We start from the raw sequence: 15,594 nt of genomic DNA on the forward strand, positions 1-15,594 counted from the left end.
TGGGTAGATGAGATTTATACACATGAATTAAAATAAAATCACGAAGCCAACGTTTGTATCTTTGACCGTTTTTTCTCCCCTGCGAGATGTAGATAATAGCACCAACCCTGAGGAGTTTGGGGATGACTAAATAAGTTAATGCACCCGGAGGGACTTAATACAGTGCCTACCACGTCGTAAGCATTCAGTAAATCTTAACTATTATCATTATGTTTTAAAAGAGGCAGGTTGGAGCGTAGAGTACACTGAAGGGAGTAGGGAGGCCGGCTGTATACCCTGGATTCTTGGACCTCAATCCTCCGAGCCTCGGTTTCCTTATTTGTAAACTTAGGTGGCTGGAGTGAAAAAACTCGAACAGCAGTTATAGCAAAGGGTGCAGCTGTAGCCGGGGGAGCCGGGGAAACCGAGGAGGCGCGGGTCGGAAAGGGTTAGCTAGGAGCCCAGAGGCTGATTTGTGGGCGCCCGGCAAGAGGCCCCGCCCCGCCCTGGAGGCCCGGGCGGCCCTGTCAGCTCCAGCCTGAGAGCAGTTCCGGTGCCAAAACCCTTCCCTCCCCCGCTCCCCCGGAAGTGCTTTCCCAGGGTTCGGGCCGGAGAGAGGCCTTGTAGGCACAGCGGCTGAGGCTCGATCCGCTCCAAGTAGGGGCTCCAGGCCGGGTCGGAGTCCGGGGGTCCGCTCCCGACGACCTGCGCCCTGCTCCCTCTCAGCACCGGGGAGACGGTGAGTGGCCAGGGAAACGGACTGGGACAGCCGCGGGCCCGCGTCAGGACTGGCGCTCTCATGCCCCCGCTGCCCGTTTCGAGATCCGGACTGAGGGCTCGGCTGCCTGGGTCCGGGGAAGTGGGTTGTCGACCGTCGCGGACTTCTCCGGGTCAGCTGGGCGGGAAGAAGCGGGCTGTGGGTCCCTGGGGTGGGCGGGGCGGAGCCAGGGAGGGGGTTCCCAGAGCTGTTGTTGCTGTTGGGACTCGAGAGTGGGGATGGGCTGGGCCTCTGTCCGTCCGACCCCCTCATGCGTTGCTCTCCCAAACCTCGCCGCTCCCGTTTGGTTTTCTGCGTCCCGCCTGGGATACTAGCTGGACAACAGACTGAATCTTGGGCTTCAGTTCCCGACTTTCGCCGTCTCTGGGTCTGTCCCGGGCTCAGTAATTAAACCAGGTCCCAGGGGTGTCGTCTTTTCACTCCAGGGTGGGGCGCTGCCTCTAAATGCCAGGGATCTTTTGCAGGGCTTTTCATCCAGATCTGCTTCAGGGTTGTCCGGGATCGATTTGGACTAGGCTCGGAACCGGTTCTGGATCCGTAGGTCACTGTGGCACCAGCATGCTCTATATCATCTTTACTCACTAGAAAGCTTATTGAAGCTGTTCTTGAAGTAAACTTTAAAAAAAAAAACAGCTTGCTTGAGGAAAATCATTAGTTTAGACAAATCCACCCCTTTTTTGTAGACATATTTAAAAAAAAAAGATGCCGTTCTGCTGTTCTCTAATGTACGCTCTTAATTCCTTTGGCTAACCGATGTCACAGTTGTATGATGAGCTCATTCAGAGGCTGTACGAATTGATTGCAAAGAGTTGGACAATTACTATATCCTTTCCCGTGTAGTTTGTTTACCTTTATATTTAGAACTGTCATTTTTCCTAAAAATTGTTCTTGATTTTCTTGAAAATTGTTCTTGATTTTCTTGAGAGATTCCTTACACTGTTAAAATTGTTGCTGCAATGCAGAGTTTCACAAAGGTGGGCAGAAGTGTTTTGTTTGTTTAAACTTATTCCATGAAATGTTTACTTTGGATAAATTGAGGATTTCCTAGAGAAAAAAGTGATGTAGTTAGGTTTGGTGAACAGATTTTAGGTAATAAACTACTGCTGAAAGGTTCGTAGGAAATACGGGTTTTCCACAATAAATGCTGATTTAAAAACTATTTTTATAAGGGAATGCAGTTACTGCAGATTATTGCTTTTAGCAGATGGCCACTGTTTTTGCAGCGTAAATAAAGTCTACACAAATCACCTTCTTGAAATCATTGACGCTATCTGCACCTCTCATCTTGTGTGTAGATAAGGATTTATGCTGTAGTTTTTTTGGGTACTTATGTCATTCTCTTTCCTCCCACCCCTGAAAGGGGAGGTGGTATCATGAATCAGGAAAAATAGACCGAAGTGACAAGTTCAGTGAGCTTTCTTATGCAAAGGAAAATTTATGTCAAGGTTGTTGATTTTCAACAGGCAAAGGATAGGTGATTTTTAAAGTCCTTGGAAAAAATTGTGGAGAGATTAGCTCCACAGCTTTTCTTTTTCTTTTCGTTTTCTTTCCTTTTCCTTTCTTTTTTCTTCTTTTTCAGACGACCTCATTTTGCTGCCCAGGCTGCTGCACAGTGGCACCATCCCAATAGAGCTCACTGCAGCCTCCAACTCCTGGGCTCAAGCAAGCCTTCTCTCTCAGACTCCTGAGTAGCTAGGACTACAGGCACCAACCACTACAACTGGGTTAACTTTTTTATTTTTTGTAGAGCCTTGGTGTCACTATGTTGCCCAGGCTGGTCTCGAACTCCTGGGCTCAAGTGATCCTCCCACCTCGCCTTCCAAAGTGCTAGGATTACAGGTGTGGGCCACCATGCCCAGCCTATTTGCACAAATTTTGAATGTAGATAGAAACTGTAGATTCTTCAACATGTGAGGTGCTTAATTATTTAGAGCATAAGATTGGAATATTGGAATTGAGAGAATCTGAAAAAAGAGTTAAGTTAGATGTAGTTACTGATCTGCAGGTATTATAATTAATGTGTTTTGAAGGGAAATATTTCAAGAATTTTAAGAGCAGAGAAAGCTGATTGGGGAACATCAGATACTTAGGCATTGTAATTTTATATTATTCAAGTCAATTCAACAAATATTGAGCATTTGCTATGCGTCAGGCTATGTTAGGCAGCTATGTAAGGAGCAAATAAAGGTACAGCCATAACACGTGAGATTCATATTTTGGTTATAATCTCTGAAATCATGAAGAGTTGAATTGTATTCTTTAGGCTTACTAAAAATTGTTTTTAATTGGGACTTAACATTGGCGATGGGTCAGTTGAGTGCTTCGTGAAAAGCGCTATGCTAGGCATTTTAGGATATAAAGATTAAATTTTTGTTTTTAGGAATTTGAAATCCAGAAGGGGATATATTTGCATAAACATTTACAACATAAAGAAGCATTTGTAAATACCTACATGGGTGGTTTGGGCTAAAGTTTGGAGTAAGTTGTACGGGTTCATTTTTAGCTTATGTAATGGAAATTAGTGGAGATAGCTCAGAAGCTGCTATTTATTGGGCACTTACTGAACAACAGACTCAATGCTATTTGCTGTTTACAACATTTGCTTAGCTTCACAGCAATATATAGCTTAATAATGAGGACACTGAGGCTCAAATATGTTAAGTTACTTGCCTGGGCTATATGGCTAGCAGGTTACAGCCCCAGTTTGAATCCAGATCTGTCTGGTGCCAAAGCCTGTGTGTTTCTACTGCATTATGTTGCTTCCCAATAAAGTGATAACCTGAGTTTAATGTTACAAAGAATAAGACTTTTCTAAGACAAAGATTTACGAATTGGGAGTAGGTGGGTGAAGAAGGCCTTTCAAATAAAGAGAATGATGTGAGCAGGAGGTTGGAGGTGGGAAAGTTCATTGTGTACTTGGAGAAAAGTTAGTGGACCAGATTACCTGGAATATACTGTTCATTTTGGGGATTTAGAGATGAGGTTTGAATTTTAATTTGGGGCAGGATTGTGGAGCGTATTTAAGTGCTACTTTTAAAAGTTCAGCATTTGGGGAAAAAAAGAAGTTTGACATTTGGGAAGTAATAGAAGTTGCTAAGGTCTAATAGAGTAGTGTGCAGAATGATTTGATGTGGAAAGCTGACTTTCAATATAGTATAAGTACTAGGCAAGGGCGGTGATATCGGAATTAGAGCAAAGGCTCTGCAGGACCTCAATGTAGTAGGTGGATGGGGAGGAGGGAATTGTTGGAGAAGGTTTAGAGGAGATGGAAAGTGAAGATTACACTTTGTAAGTCTCGGCAGTGTTGATGGTGGTACTCTTACCAGAAATATGGGCAAGGAGATACATAATGAAATCAGTTTGGGATTTGTTAACTTTTTTATATACTTGCCAAATGCTGGAAATGCCCAAAGACTTTTGAAAATATGGATTTGTGATTCAGGAGTGAGGTCAGGACTAGGTGTATATTAAACATGGATTTAGTGAATAATACAAATAGATGTACTGGTTGGATCTGTGTAAGAAGATTAAAGTGCCAAGGGAGAATGTAGAGGGGAAAGAAAAAAAACTTCTATTTTAAATGGCATTTTTTTAAAAAACAGAGGGAAATACACTAAATGGATTATTTTATGCAGTGGGTAAAGAATTTGATAGTCTGTGTATTGCCCCTTCATATTGCAGGTTCACATGGAGTAGAATCTGATCATTAAAAATTCAATTGAGAAAAACAGTTTTCTTGCCCTGGCTACAAGAATACTATGCTATCATTACCCTATTTCAGGGAGGACAAACTATTTCAGACTCATTTCATCCAGAGTGTCAGATTTGGTTACTTAAAATCTGTGTTAGTTTGTTTCTTTTGGACATTTGTTTGGCAAGTGATATGTGAGGAGTTGGAAGCAAATCTTTGATATAGTATTTCACTTATTTATGTGTATGACATTGATTTTGGTTTCAACATCAAGAACCTCTGAATATTCAAAGATAATATTTATGTCTCATTAAGGCCATTGATGTTGCTTTTCATAGAAAATGGTATTTAACTACATATTTTTCTTCCAACTATAAGTACTTTTGATTAACATGAGTAGTTTGCATTATAATGTTTGGATTATATTAGAGGGATAGAATAAGGTACTCTTATCCATTATATAATGACACATGAAAGTTACATATTTTATTTTGGAAACTTTAAGAACGGTAAATTTGCAGAATTTCATGTGGTTTTCTGTTTAGGTATTTAAATAGGGGAACTTGAGTATTAATGTGTAAAAGATTGTAATAGTTTGCAGAATGAGGCTTAGAGTTGTAACTTTTTGAGAGCAAGTTTATTATTTTTAGACTGAGTTACCATGGAAGTGTTTATTTCGTTCTTGAGAATTAATACATTCCTTTTGTTTTTCAGGAATATGTTTTCCACTATATCACAGGCACTTGGGAATGTCGAAAGAGTCCTGCGTCAGTGTTGTTAGAGGCAGGGGGTTTTGTGTGGGCTTTGTCTGGGCTGTTTGGCTTAGTTTCAGTAAGCCTGGTATTAATGAGGCAAAGGTCAGGAGTTCCATTTAGCTTTGGCCTAAATGATGGCCAGGGAGTACACCCCTCACTCCCTCCAGCTGTCTTGGAAATTCCTTGGTTGTCATTGGTCACAAAGGTGACTAGATGGGGATGGATTGTTATACCATTGGAAGAATATTCTGATATAGAGGAAACTTAGGGTAATGGCTAGGACCCCTGGCTCTAGAGTTAGATAGACCCATGTCAAAATCCTTGGTGTTCAAACTTGGGAGAGTCCCTAAACTTCTCCAAGCATACATTTCCTCATTATTGTGAATAGGTTAATTTTGGTTTGGTTATTACCTAACATTGCTTTCCTTTTCTAAGTGGGAGCTAGCCACTTAAACTTGTGGCTCCCAAAATGCTGGACCGTGGAGTAGTGTCAGTTCCTGACAGAGTTTTCCTTTGAATGAAAGGAGAATATAGTTAGCTTTCTATAAAGCTAAATCTATTGACATTTTTTTTATAAAATGATCTTTTACCATTTTTTATGGGAACGTATTCTTTTATGAAATAGTGGTGATGGTTAATTGGTGGTTTTTGTTTTTGTTTTTTAAATGTCCTTGGCAGAATGAAAGTGGCAACCCTATGCTGGTCACCCTCTCTTTCTCCGTGCGCCTTTTTAAAGATTATGGTTCTATGAAATCCAAAAATCTTGGCTTACACAAAATCTAAGAGATTGGAGGAGACTATTCATCCACATATTTATTAAAGAAGCTTTGGGGTACATTCTGCCCTTGTGTTACCCTACAGATGCTGTATTGTGATTCTCACCACCATTGAATTTAATTTTGTTAAGATTCACAGTCAATACTTAAAACACATTTCAAGGAGCAGTTCAGACTGTTTTCAGTTGAGTTCACTCAAGTGGCTCCAAATTACTTGTTTAAGACTGTTTCTCAGCCAGAGCCCCAGGAGAAAACTGGTGAACTGTGGGTGCTGCCTGAGGATGCTGCTTTAAATTATTGCTCTGTTGGTTAGCCAACAAGATAATTAACTCACCTTTGACATACTGAAGCAGCAGAAATTGGCTTTCCATTTCACTTCTTCTGCAGGAAAGATAGAGCAAGAAAAGCCTTTTTATTAATATAGCAAGTAAACCTTGTACAAGTATCAGTATTCAAAATGCTTTCTAGAGAAAGAATAGTGCAGCACTGTGTGTAATGGGTTATGTAAGTGGAGCCACAGAAGCCCTCCTGGGGACACAAACCAATTATTAACATAAGTGCTTATTGAAATTGTATCAGTTGTCTAGATGACAAGCTTATTGACTCCCTGTTTCACTTGGGTGGGCAGGCGGGTGGGGTATGGGGGTGGGGAACCTAAGGGGCAAACCTAGCCTAGGCGACTGTTATCCTTTGAGTGTTTCTGGTTGGATAATTTTAAAAGTTGGGAATGCTATAGAAATACTTAAATTCCATTAGAATGCCTAAAGAAAAATGTTCGGGTTAAGTTGAAATAGCTTGGACCCACTGTTGTTTAATTTAAAGAAAACTGTGGGTTTGCTGCTTTAGATATTAAAGATGATATGGCTTTATAGAGTTATGTTGTATATCATTGTTAGTAAATAAAAAAATGTTTAATTCATTTAGCAGTGCTTAAATTTTTCTCTTAAAGTACTCCCAATGGCAGAAATGTGGATGAATAGTACCCTCAGAAGGCTAGGAATGAAGCCCAAAGTGTGCGTGCTATAAATTGAAGTTTCTGATGCCTGTAGGGTTTTATTTTTTTAAATTTATATAAACGTTGTGTTTTGCTATTTGACATGCATATAGGTAGTATTTTAAAATACTCTCAACTAAAATTGATGCTCCTAAGCGAGAGTGGAGTGTTCATCCTGCGGTTTTTTATATCCCTAAGTCATGGCTTGTATCACTGTTTAGTAGTACTGTGCTTAACTATTTAGTAGTACCCCATTTATTTATTTATATTTAAACCCCATGTCTGATGGTTTTTGTTGGAACATAGGAAATAGTGAACAATTTCTGATACTTTCCATGTATTTTTAATGAATAGCAAGCTGTTGTAAATACTAAGGAGCTGTAGTTTCATAGAAACAAAATGATTTTTAAGGGAGATTTAATCTGTTCAATATTTTTTTCTATTTAAGATTTTAAAATGATCAGTGTATTTCTAGCATTATAATAAAATATGGTAGTACTGTCTAATAGAGCTTTCTGAAATGATGAAAATGTTTTATAGCTATGCTGTTCAATATGGTAGCCCATATATACCTTCTGAGCACTTAAAATGGATCTAGTGTTATAGAACTGAATTTTTAATTAAATTTAATTTTAATTAATTTAAATGTGAATAGCCACATGCAGCTAGTGGCTGCTGTATTAGACAGTGCAGCTCCTTAAGGTTAGGAAGACGAGAGAGAAGAAAGATGAGACGTCTTCATGTCACCTCTCACCTCACATTTAGGCAAATTTGGCACTCAGTAAGTATTTATTGAATGAAATAATTTATCATTTTATTGTTTGAATTTTGAAGACCAGTGTTTGTGAAGTATTCTAGATTTTTGGGGAGGATCCATAGATTTTGAATTTTTTTCTTCTGTATTGATTTTCAGAATTTACCTTTATTCTTACAAAGGCATACAACGTGTGTGTGTGTGTGTGTGTGTGTGTGTGTGTGTGTGTAAAATTATATAATGAACCACCATGTACCACCAGCCACTTTAAGAAACAGAACACTGCCAGCACCTTTGATGCCTCTTCATGTTTCTCACTACTTGTGTTTTCTGACATACTCCTTAAGTAATTGCCATCTGAATTTTATGTTAGTCATTACCTTGCTTTTCCTTTTAATTTTATATGAATGTCTTTTTTTTTCTTTTTTTCTTTTTTTTACACTTCCATTTCCCTCTGTCCTGAAATTTGGAAGTTAAACTCTATGTAGTTTTCCTTTATTTTGGTTCTCCCTGACCTCCAACAAATGAGATACTTTTGTTTTAAACACTGTTACTTTGTTTGCCTATACACTGAATTTACAGATGTCTTTGCTTATCGTTCTCATTTGCATATGAGACCTCTGATCTGGAATCATTTTTCTTTGTGTGAAGTATATCTTTTAGAATTTTCCCTAGGAAGGGTGTGTTGGAAATGCCTTTATCTTAGTCTCATTCCTGAAAATGGTTTTCCTGAATATATATTCTAGATTAGCAGTTAATTTTCTCTTTGTTCATTATAGATGTTATTTCATTCCATTCTGGCTTTTATTGTTGTTCAGAAATCCACAGTGTAATTGACAGTCCTTTAGAGTTAATTTGTTGTTTCTTTATGGCTAGTTTTAGAACCTTTTCTTTGTCCTTGGTGCTCTATATTTGCATTTTTATATGTTTGGAAGTTGATTTCTTTTTATTTATCATGCCTGGTATTAACTAGGCTTTGGAATCTGAAGATTAGTGTCTTTCAACAATTTTGGAGAAATTTTGGCCATTTCTTCAAATTTCATCATCCATATTTTCTGTCTGGAATTTGTATTTGAAGTATGTTAGATCTTTTTACACTACTTCAGTGTCTCTTAATCTGTCTTTTATATTGTCCATTTCTTTATCTTTGTGTGTTGTATTGTATTCTGGATAGTCAGTGTCTTGTCTTGAAGTTAGCTACTTCTCTCTTCAGCTGTGTTCAACCAGTTTATTGAATTTAAAAACTTTTTATTTTAACTATTACACCTATTTTTTTTATTATGGTAAAATACACATAACACAGAATTTATCATTTAACTTTTTTTTTTTTGAGACAGAATTTCACTCTTGTTGCTCAGGCTGAAGTACAATGGCGTGATCTTGGCTCACCTCAACCTCCGCCTCCTGGGTTCAAGCGATTCTTCTGCCTCAGCCTCCCAAGTAGCTGGGATTATAGGCATGCGCCACCACATCCATCTAATTTTTTGTAGTTTTAGTAGAGACAGGGTTTCTCCATGTTTGTCAGGCTGGTCTCAAACTCCCAACCTAAGGTGATACGCCTGCCTCGGCCTCCCAGAGTGCTGGGATTACAGGCATGAGCATTGCACCCAGCCCGTTGAACCATTTTTAAGTGTACAGATTGGTGGCATCAAGTGCCTTCACATCATTTTACATCTGTCACCACTACTGATTTCCAGATCTTTTTCGTCATCACAAGCCAAAATTTGTACCCATTAGACAGTAATTCCTTATTTCCTCTTTCCTCTCATTCCCGGCAACCACTGTTTGAGTTTCTGTTTCTACAAATTTGACTATTCTAGGTACTTCTTGTAAGTAGAATCAGAAAACTCTAAGATTTGTCAGATCAAAAAGTTGATAGATTTGCACATAGCAAAGAAAATTCGAAAGCATTAGGTGACAAAGATTAGTGAAGCAGATTTCTTGATACCAGATCATTTCTTTTTATTAAACAATCCTTTTAAGATTTGAGTGATTAGAGGAGGTGAGTTAAGGTTTTCCTAAGGTAAACTTTTACATTGCTATTACAGGTATTATTGGTTAATGTAATCCTTTGATCTGGTAAATTGTTAAAAGCTGGGTCCTTTTTCCCTCTTACTCTCTACCTCCCATTCCCAATTAAAGCTGGAGAGACTTGGGCATTGAACCTTGGTTAGAATATGAATACATCCCTTGACTGACTGAGTAGGCAGTTGTGGGGAGCCTACTATATCAAGAACCATGCTAGACATTGTGTTAAAATATTTAATTAAGACAGATGTGATTGCTGTCATTGAGCACAACCCAGTGGTGATAAGCTTTTATATACTTTGTAGTAGCCATTTATGTATTTAAAGTGAATATATGTAAGAAAATATCATTTATATCTGTTGAAACTGTTTTCTGGCAAGGAAGAAAGTTCCAAGGGCCCTTGCTTAATAAATTATTGTAAGTATAGGTTTTGGGGTTCAAAACTATTCAGTTAAGCATGGTCTGAAAATTGACTGACATTTTCGTTTAAATTGAGGCCTTTAATTAAAACCTGACTTAAGTAAATTACATTCAGTCTAAGGACTGCCATTTGCCTTGTGTGGGGTTTGTGAATAGTTAGTAGGTTAGTGCCTTGAAAGCTGCATGTTACAGGGCTCATTTTACATCTCCACATCTCCTACTCTCTCAAAGAAAAGTTTAATATTATACATGCTAGTACATGTATTTTTTTAACATTTTATTTTGAAGTAGATTCATAGGAATTTGGAAAATAATAGTCCTGCATACCTTCACTTGGTTTTCCCAACGAAAACATCTTATATAGATGTTATTTATGAACACAAAAAAATTGACATCGATACATTACTGTTAACGAGACTACTTATGTTTACAGATTTCACCATTTTTCAAACCTGGACTTTTTTGCGTGAGCATGTGTTTATATAGTTCTGTGTAATTTTATCCCATGTGTAGTTTTGTGGAAACAGTACCACAGTCAAGATACAGAATTGTTCCATCACCATAAAAGAACTCCTTAGTGCTACCTCTTTATAGTTACAATGCCCCACATCCCCCAACCACTAGTTTTGTCATTTTGAGAATGTTGCATGAAGTCATGTATTATGTAATCTTTGGAGACTCATGTTTTAAAAATATAGTTTATTTTAATTCAAAAAGTGAAATCTCAGAAAGTTTACAAAAATAGAAAAAAATATTCTTAATTTTATCACTCCAATACGTTCGTTATCATTTTGGAATTTTTTAATAGCCTTTTTCATATACATTTTATATTTATAGTATATGCTCAATTTTATTTGCTGCTTTTAAAAAACTTTATATTATTGTCTGTGTCACCATGCATCATATTTAGTTTTTGCTATCATAAGAAATGTTGCAAAATATAAATAAAAATGAAATCAAGCTTAAGAGAGATGTCGCAGAAAACACCTTTGAGTATATGGATTTCTTCATACTTCTGGTTATTTCCTTTAGATTCCCAGGTGTGATTTTTGAGTCAAAGGATATGAGAGTTTTTTAGTTTTGAAACATGGTTACGTTGCTTCTCAAAAGAATAGTATTGCTAGTACTGTTTCACTGTATTCTTGTTAGATTGGGTATTAGTGCTGCTTTCCCCTTCCCACAACTCAGTAGGTGAAAAAGGTAATTCACTGTTATAGTTTTAGAGTGCATTTCTTGATGTAACGGTTTTTTCATGAAGAGTAAAGTTGATTGTAATGTCAGAATGACATGAACTTTAAAAAATGTGATATTGCTTTTAATTAATTGGAAAAGCTTTTTAATATCTGTGCTGTTGTTCAACAGTTCTGTGCTAGAAGTTGAATCACCACACCCTTCTCTTTAGCTTACAGGTTTACCTACAAAATGATTGCTAGTTTCTACATTGCTTCTCTTTGGTCTTTATCATTATCTCCTAGTTACTCTGCTCAATTGGATTCTCTACCTTTTCTCCTGTCTGCTCACTGTTCAGAGAGCTGCTGCTCCCTCCACTGGTACCGTGCCAGCACCTCATTCATTTTTTGTATGTTGTCAGTTTCAAGTGTCTAGTCATGCTGATATGTAATACATTACTGTTATCTTTATAGTTAAGTATACCCGTGGGAGACTACAGTCTCCTGGAGTTCTCAGGAGTATTGGCCTTGACTTTTTTGGTGGCTGCTAAGGAATTTATATGGCTAATAATATCTGAAGTCTGTATGAGTAACATATAGGAGTATAAAAATAACAAGAAAATTGTACATCTTTTACTTTGCTGTATGTTTTGGGAGACAGCAGTACTCTATTCTGATAACAACAGAAGACAACAAAACCTGCCAAGCATGGTGAGCACCTGTGGTCCCAGCTACTGTTGTAGGAGGATCACTTGAACCCAGGAGTTCAAGACTAGCCTGGGTGACACAGTAAGACCTTATCTCAAAGGAAAAAAAAAAAAACTCTTAAAGTAAAACAGAAGGTTTTTATTTTATTTTATTTTTTGAGATGGAGTCTAGCTTTTGTCACCCAGGCTGGAGTGTGCAGTGGTGCAATCTGGGCTCACTGCACTGAGTTCAGGCGATTCTCCTGCCTCAGCCTCCTGAGTAGCTAGGATTACAGGTACCCACCATCATGCCCAGCTGATTTTTATATTTTTAGTGGAGACAGGTTTTCACCATATTGGCCAGGCTGGTCTGGAACTCCTGACCTCAGGTGATCTACTCCCCTCAGCCTTCCAAAGTACGGGGATTACAGGCATGAGCCACTGCACCAGCCCTAAACAGTAGGTTTTAATTGAATACTTACTAAGATTCAGATTCTGTACTTAAGTACTTTTTTTTGTCTTCACAATAATTCTATAAATTTTGAGGTAGCTGCATATAGAGATCCTCTGTGATATATTGAGCAGATAATTGAAAATGTTGGTTACAAGAAATCATAAAAAATAATGTATTTTTTATTTTAACTAGAATATACATTTCTTTGCCTCTTTTTCCCTATAGGGTCAAGGCTTTTGTTTGTGGATGGGTCCTTTGGTCAGAGTTCTGGATTGCCTTTTTTGGCATAATCCACAGCCATGCAGCATTACCTATTAAGTATCCTAATAATTCCCTTTTTTTATGGAGAAGAGAGAATATAAGGCACTTTCATTGTAATCCAGGTGTACCTCATATTTTTGTGCTTTGCAGATAATTGCATTTTTACAGATTGAAGGTTTGTGGCAACCCTGTTCAGAATTCTGTATCAGTGCCATTTTTGCAGCCAGCATGTACTTACTTCATGTCTCTGGGTCACATTTTGGTAATTCTCACAGTATTTCAAACTTTTTATAATTATTTTATCTATTATGGTGATCTTTGATGTTACTATTGCAATTAATTTGGGGCACCTCAGACCGTGCCCATATAGGATGGCGAACTTGATCAAGAAATGTTGCGTGTGTTCTGACTCCTTCACCCACTGATTGTTTCCCCATCTCTTTCCCTCTCCTCAGGGCTCCCTATTTCCTGAGACCCCCAAATATTGAAATTAGGCCAATTAGTCCTATGATGGCCTCTAAGTGTCAAGTGGAAGGAAGAGCCACACATCTCTCACTTTAAATCGAAGGCTAGGAATGATTAAGGTTAGTGAGGAAGGCATGTTGAAAGAGAAAGCCTCTTGTGCCAGGTAGGTTATAAATGCCAAGGAAAAGTTCTTGAAGGAAATGAAAAGTGCTACCCCAGTGAACATCCAGACAATAAGAAAGTGGAAGTCTTATTGCTGGTATGGAGAAAGTTTTAGTGGCCTGAAGATCAAACCAGCCATAACATTCCCTTAAGCCAAAGCCTAATCCAGAGCAAGGCCCTAGTTCTGTTAAATTGTGTGAGGGCTGAGAGAGGTGAGAAAGCCTCAGAAAAAAAAGTTTGAAGCTAGTAAAGGTCAGTTTATGAGGTTTAAGGAAAGAGGGCACCTATGTAACATAAAAGTGCAAGGTGAAGCAGCAATTGCTGATGTAGAAGCTGCAGCAAGTTATCCAGAACTTATTTATTTATTTATTTTTAGAATTATGTTTTATTGTTACATAGACGAGGGCTTTCTATGTTGCCCAGGCTGGTCTCAAACTCCTGGCCTTGCCTCCTTATGCTCCAGAACCATAGGCCTGAGCCACCACGCCTCCCCGGAAGAACTAATTTAATTGATGAAGGTGGCTACCCTGAACAACAAATTTTTGAGGGAGATGAAACAGCTTTCTATTGCAAGATGCCATCTAGGACTTTCATAGCTAGAGAAAAATCTATGTTTGTCTTGAAAGCTTCAAAGGACAGGCTGACTCTCTACTTAGGGGCTAATGCAGCTGGTGACTTGAAGTTAACATTTACCGTTCCAGAAATTCTGGGGCCCCTTAAAACTGATGGTAAATCTACTCTGTGTTCTATAAATGGAAAAACAAAGCCTAGCTAACAGCACATCTCTTTATAACATGATTTATTACGTATTTTAAGCCCACTGTTGAGACCTACTGCCCAGAAAAAAAAGATTTCTTTCAAAATGCTACTGCTCATTGATAGTGTACCTGGTCACTCAAGAGCTGTGATGGAGATATACAAGGTTAATATTATTTTCATGCCTACTGACACATCTATTCTGCAGCCAATAGATTGAGGAGTAATTTTGGCTTTCAAGTCTTACTGTTTAAGAAATACTAGTTTTTAATACTATAGCTGCCATAGGTAGTGATTCTTCTGATGGATCTGGGCAAAGTAAAGCAGAAACCTTCTGGAAAGGATTCACCATACTAGATGTCATTAAGAACATTTGTGATTCATGGGAGGAGGTAAAAATATCAATATTAACAGGAGTTTGGAAGAAGTTGATTCCAACTCTCATAGATCTCTTTGAGAAATTGAAGACTTCAGTGGAGGAAGTAACAGCATATATGGTGGAAATAGCAAGGGGACTAGAATTAGAACTAGAGCCAGACGACATAACTGAATTGCTGCAATGTCATGGTCAGACTTGAACAGATAAGGAGTTGCTTCTTGGGAATGAGCAAAGAATAGTTACTTGAGATGGACTCTACTCCTAATGAAGATTCTGTGGATGTGCTGAAGTGATAAAAGATTTAGAATATTACATAAATTGAGTTGATAAAGCAGTGGCAGGGTTTGAAAGGATTGACAACTCCAATTTTGAAAGATGTTCTGCTGTGGGTAAAATGCAGTAAAATAGCCCCACATGCTACAGAGAAATCTTTTGTGAAAGGAAGAGTCATTTGATGCAGCAAGTGATTGTTGCCTTAAGAAATTGCTGCAGCCACCCCAGCCCTTAGCAACCGCCACTCTGATCAGTCAGCAGCTGTAACCTTGAGACAAAACCCTACGCTAGCAAAAAGATGACCACTTGCTGAAGGCTCAGATGATCATTAGCATTTTTTGTTGTAATACAGGGTTTTAAAATTAAGGTCTGTGCATTTTTTTAGACATAATGCTGTTGCACACTTAATAGACTACAGTACAGTGTAAGCATAACTTTTGTATGTCTTAGGAAACCAAAAAATGTGTGACTTGCTTTATTGCAAAATTTGCTTTATTGCTGTGGTCTGGAATAGAACCCACAATATCTTTGAGGTATGCCGGGATATAAAATCTTTCTACAGTTTCATGCTTTTTCTCCTGTTTAAAGCTGTTTTGACATACACGTAATTCCATAGTAGCTTTAAAAAACACTAGCCTTTGAATCTTTTTGAACTCTTCAACATAATTTTCACAGGAACAACTTTTTCCTCATAATTCATCAATTCATATGATCTTAAATTACATAATTACAATAACAAGTACCGTTGGCATAAACTGGTTTGGGAACGGACAGCTAGCTCTTACCAAACATTAAGTGCTTAACAAGGGTAGGG

The 15,594-nt window shown here is 38.1% G+C and overlaps 1 protein-coding gene across 2 annotated transcripts in view; it reads left to right on the top strand.

Annotated features, from left to right (window-relative positions):
• Positions 1-576: 576 nt before the first annotated feature.
• Positions 577-15,594, top strand: part of FRS2 (fibroblast growth factor receptor substrate 2) — a 113,565-nt gene continuing 98,547 nt past the window's right edge. Inside the window, exon 1 of one of the 2 annotated variants that reach the window (XM_032295302.1) lies at positions 577-718. The gene's annotated coding sequence lies outside the window, so the exon portion shown is untranslated. The remainder of the gene's footprint in view (positions 719-15,594) is intronic. The other variant, XM_032295320.1, reaches the window with a different exon arrangement.

Source organism: Sapajus apella, unplaced genomic scaffold, assembly GCF_009761245.1.
Source record: "Sapajus apella isolate SASKATOON/1434 unplaced genomic scaffold, GSC_monkey_1.0 scaffold2, whole genome shotgun sequence".
In the NCBI taxonomy this organism is placed as follows: Eukaryota; Metazoa; Chordata; class Mammalia; order Primates; family Cebidae; genus Sapajus; species Sapajus apella.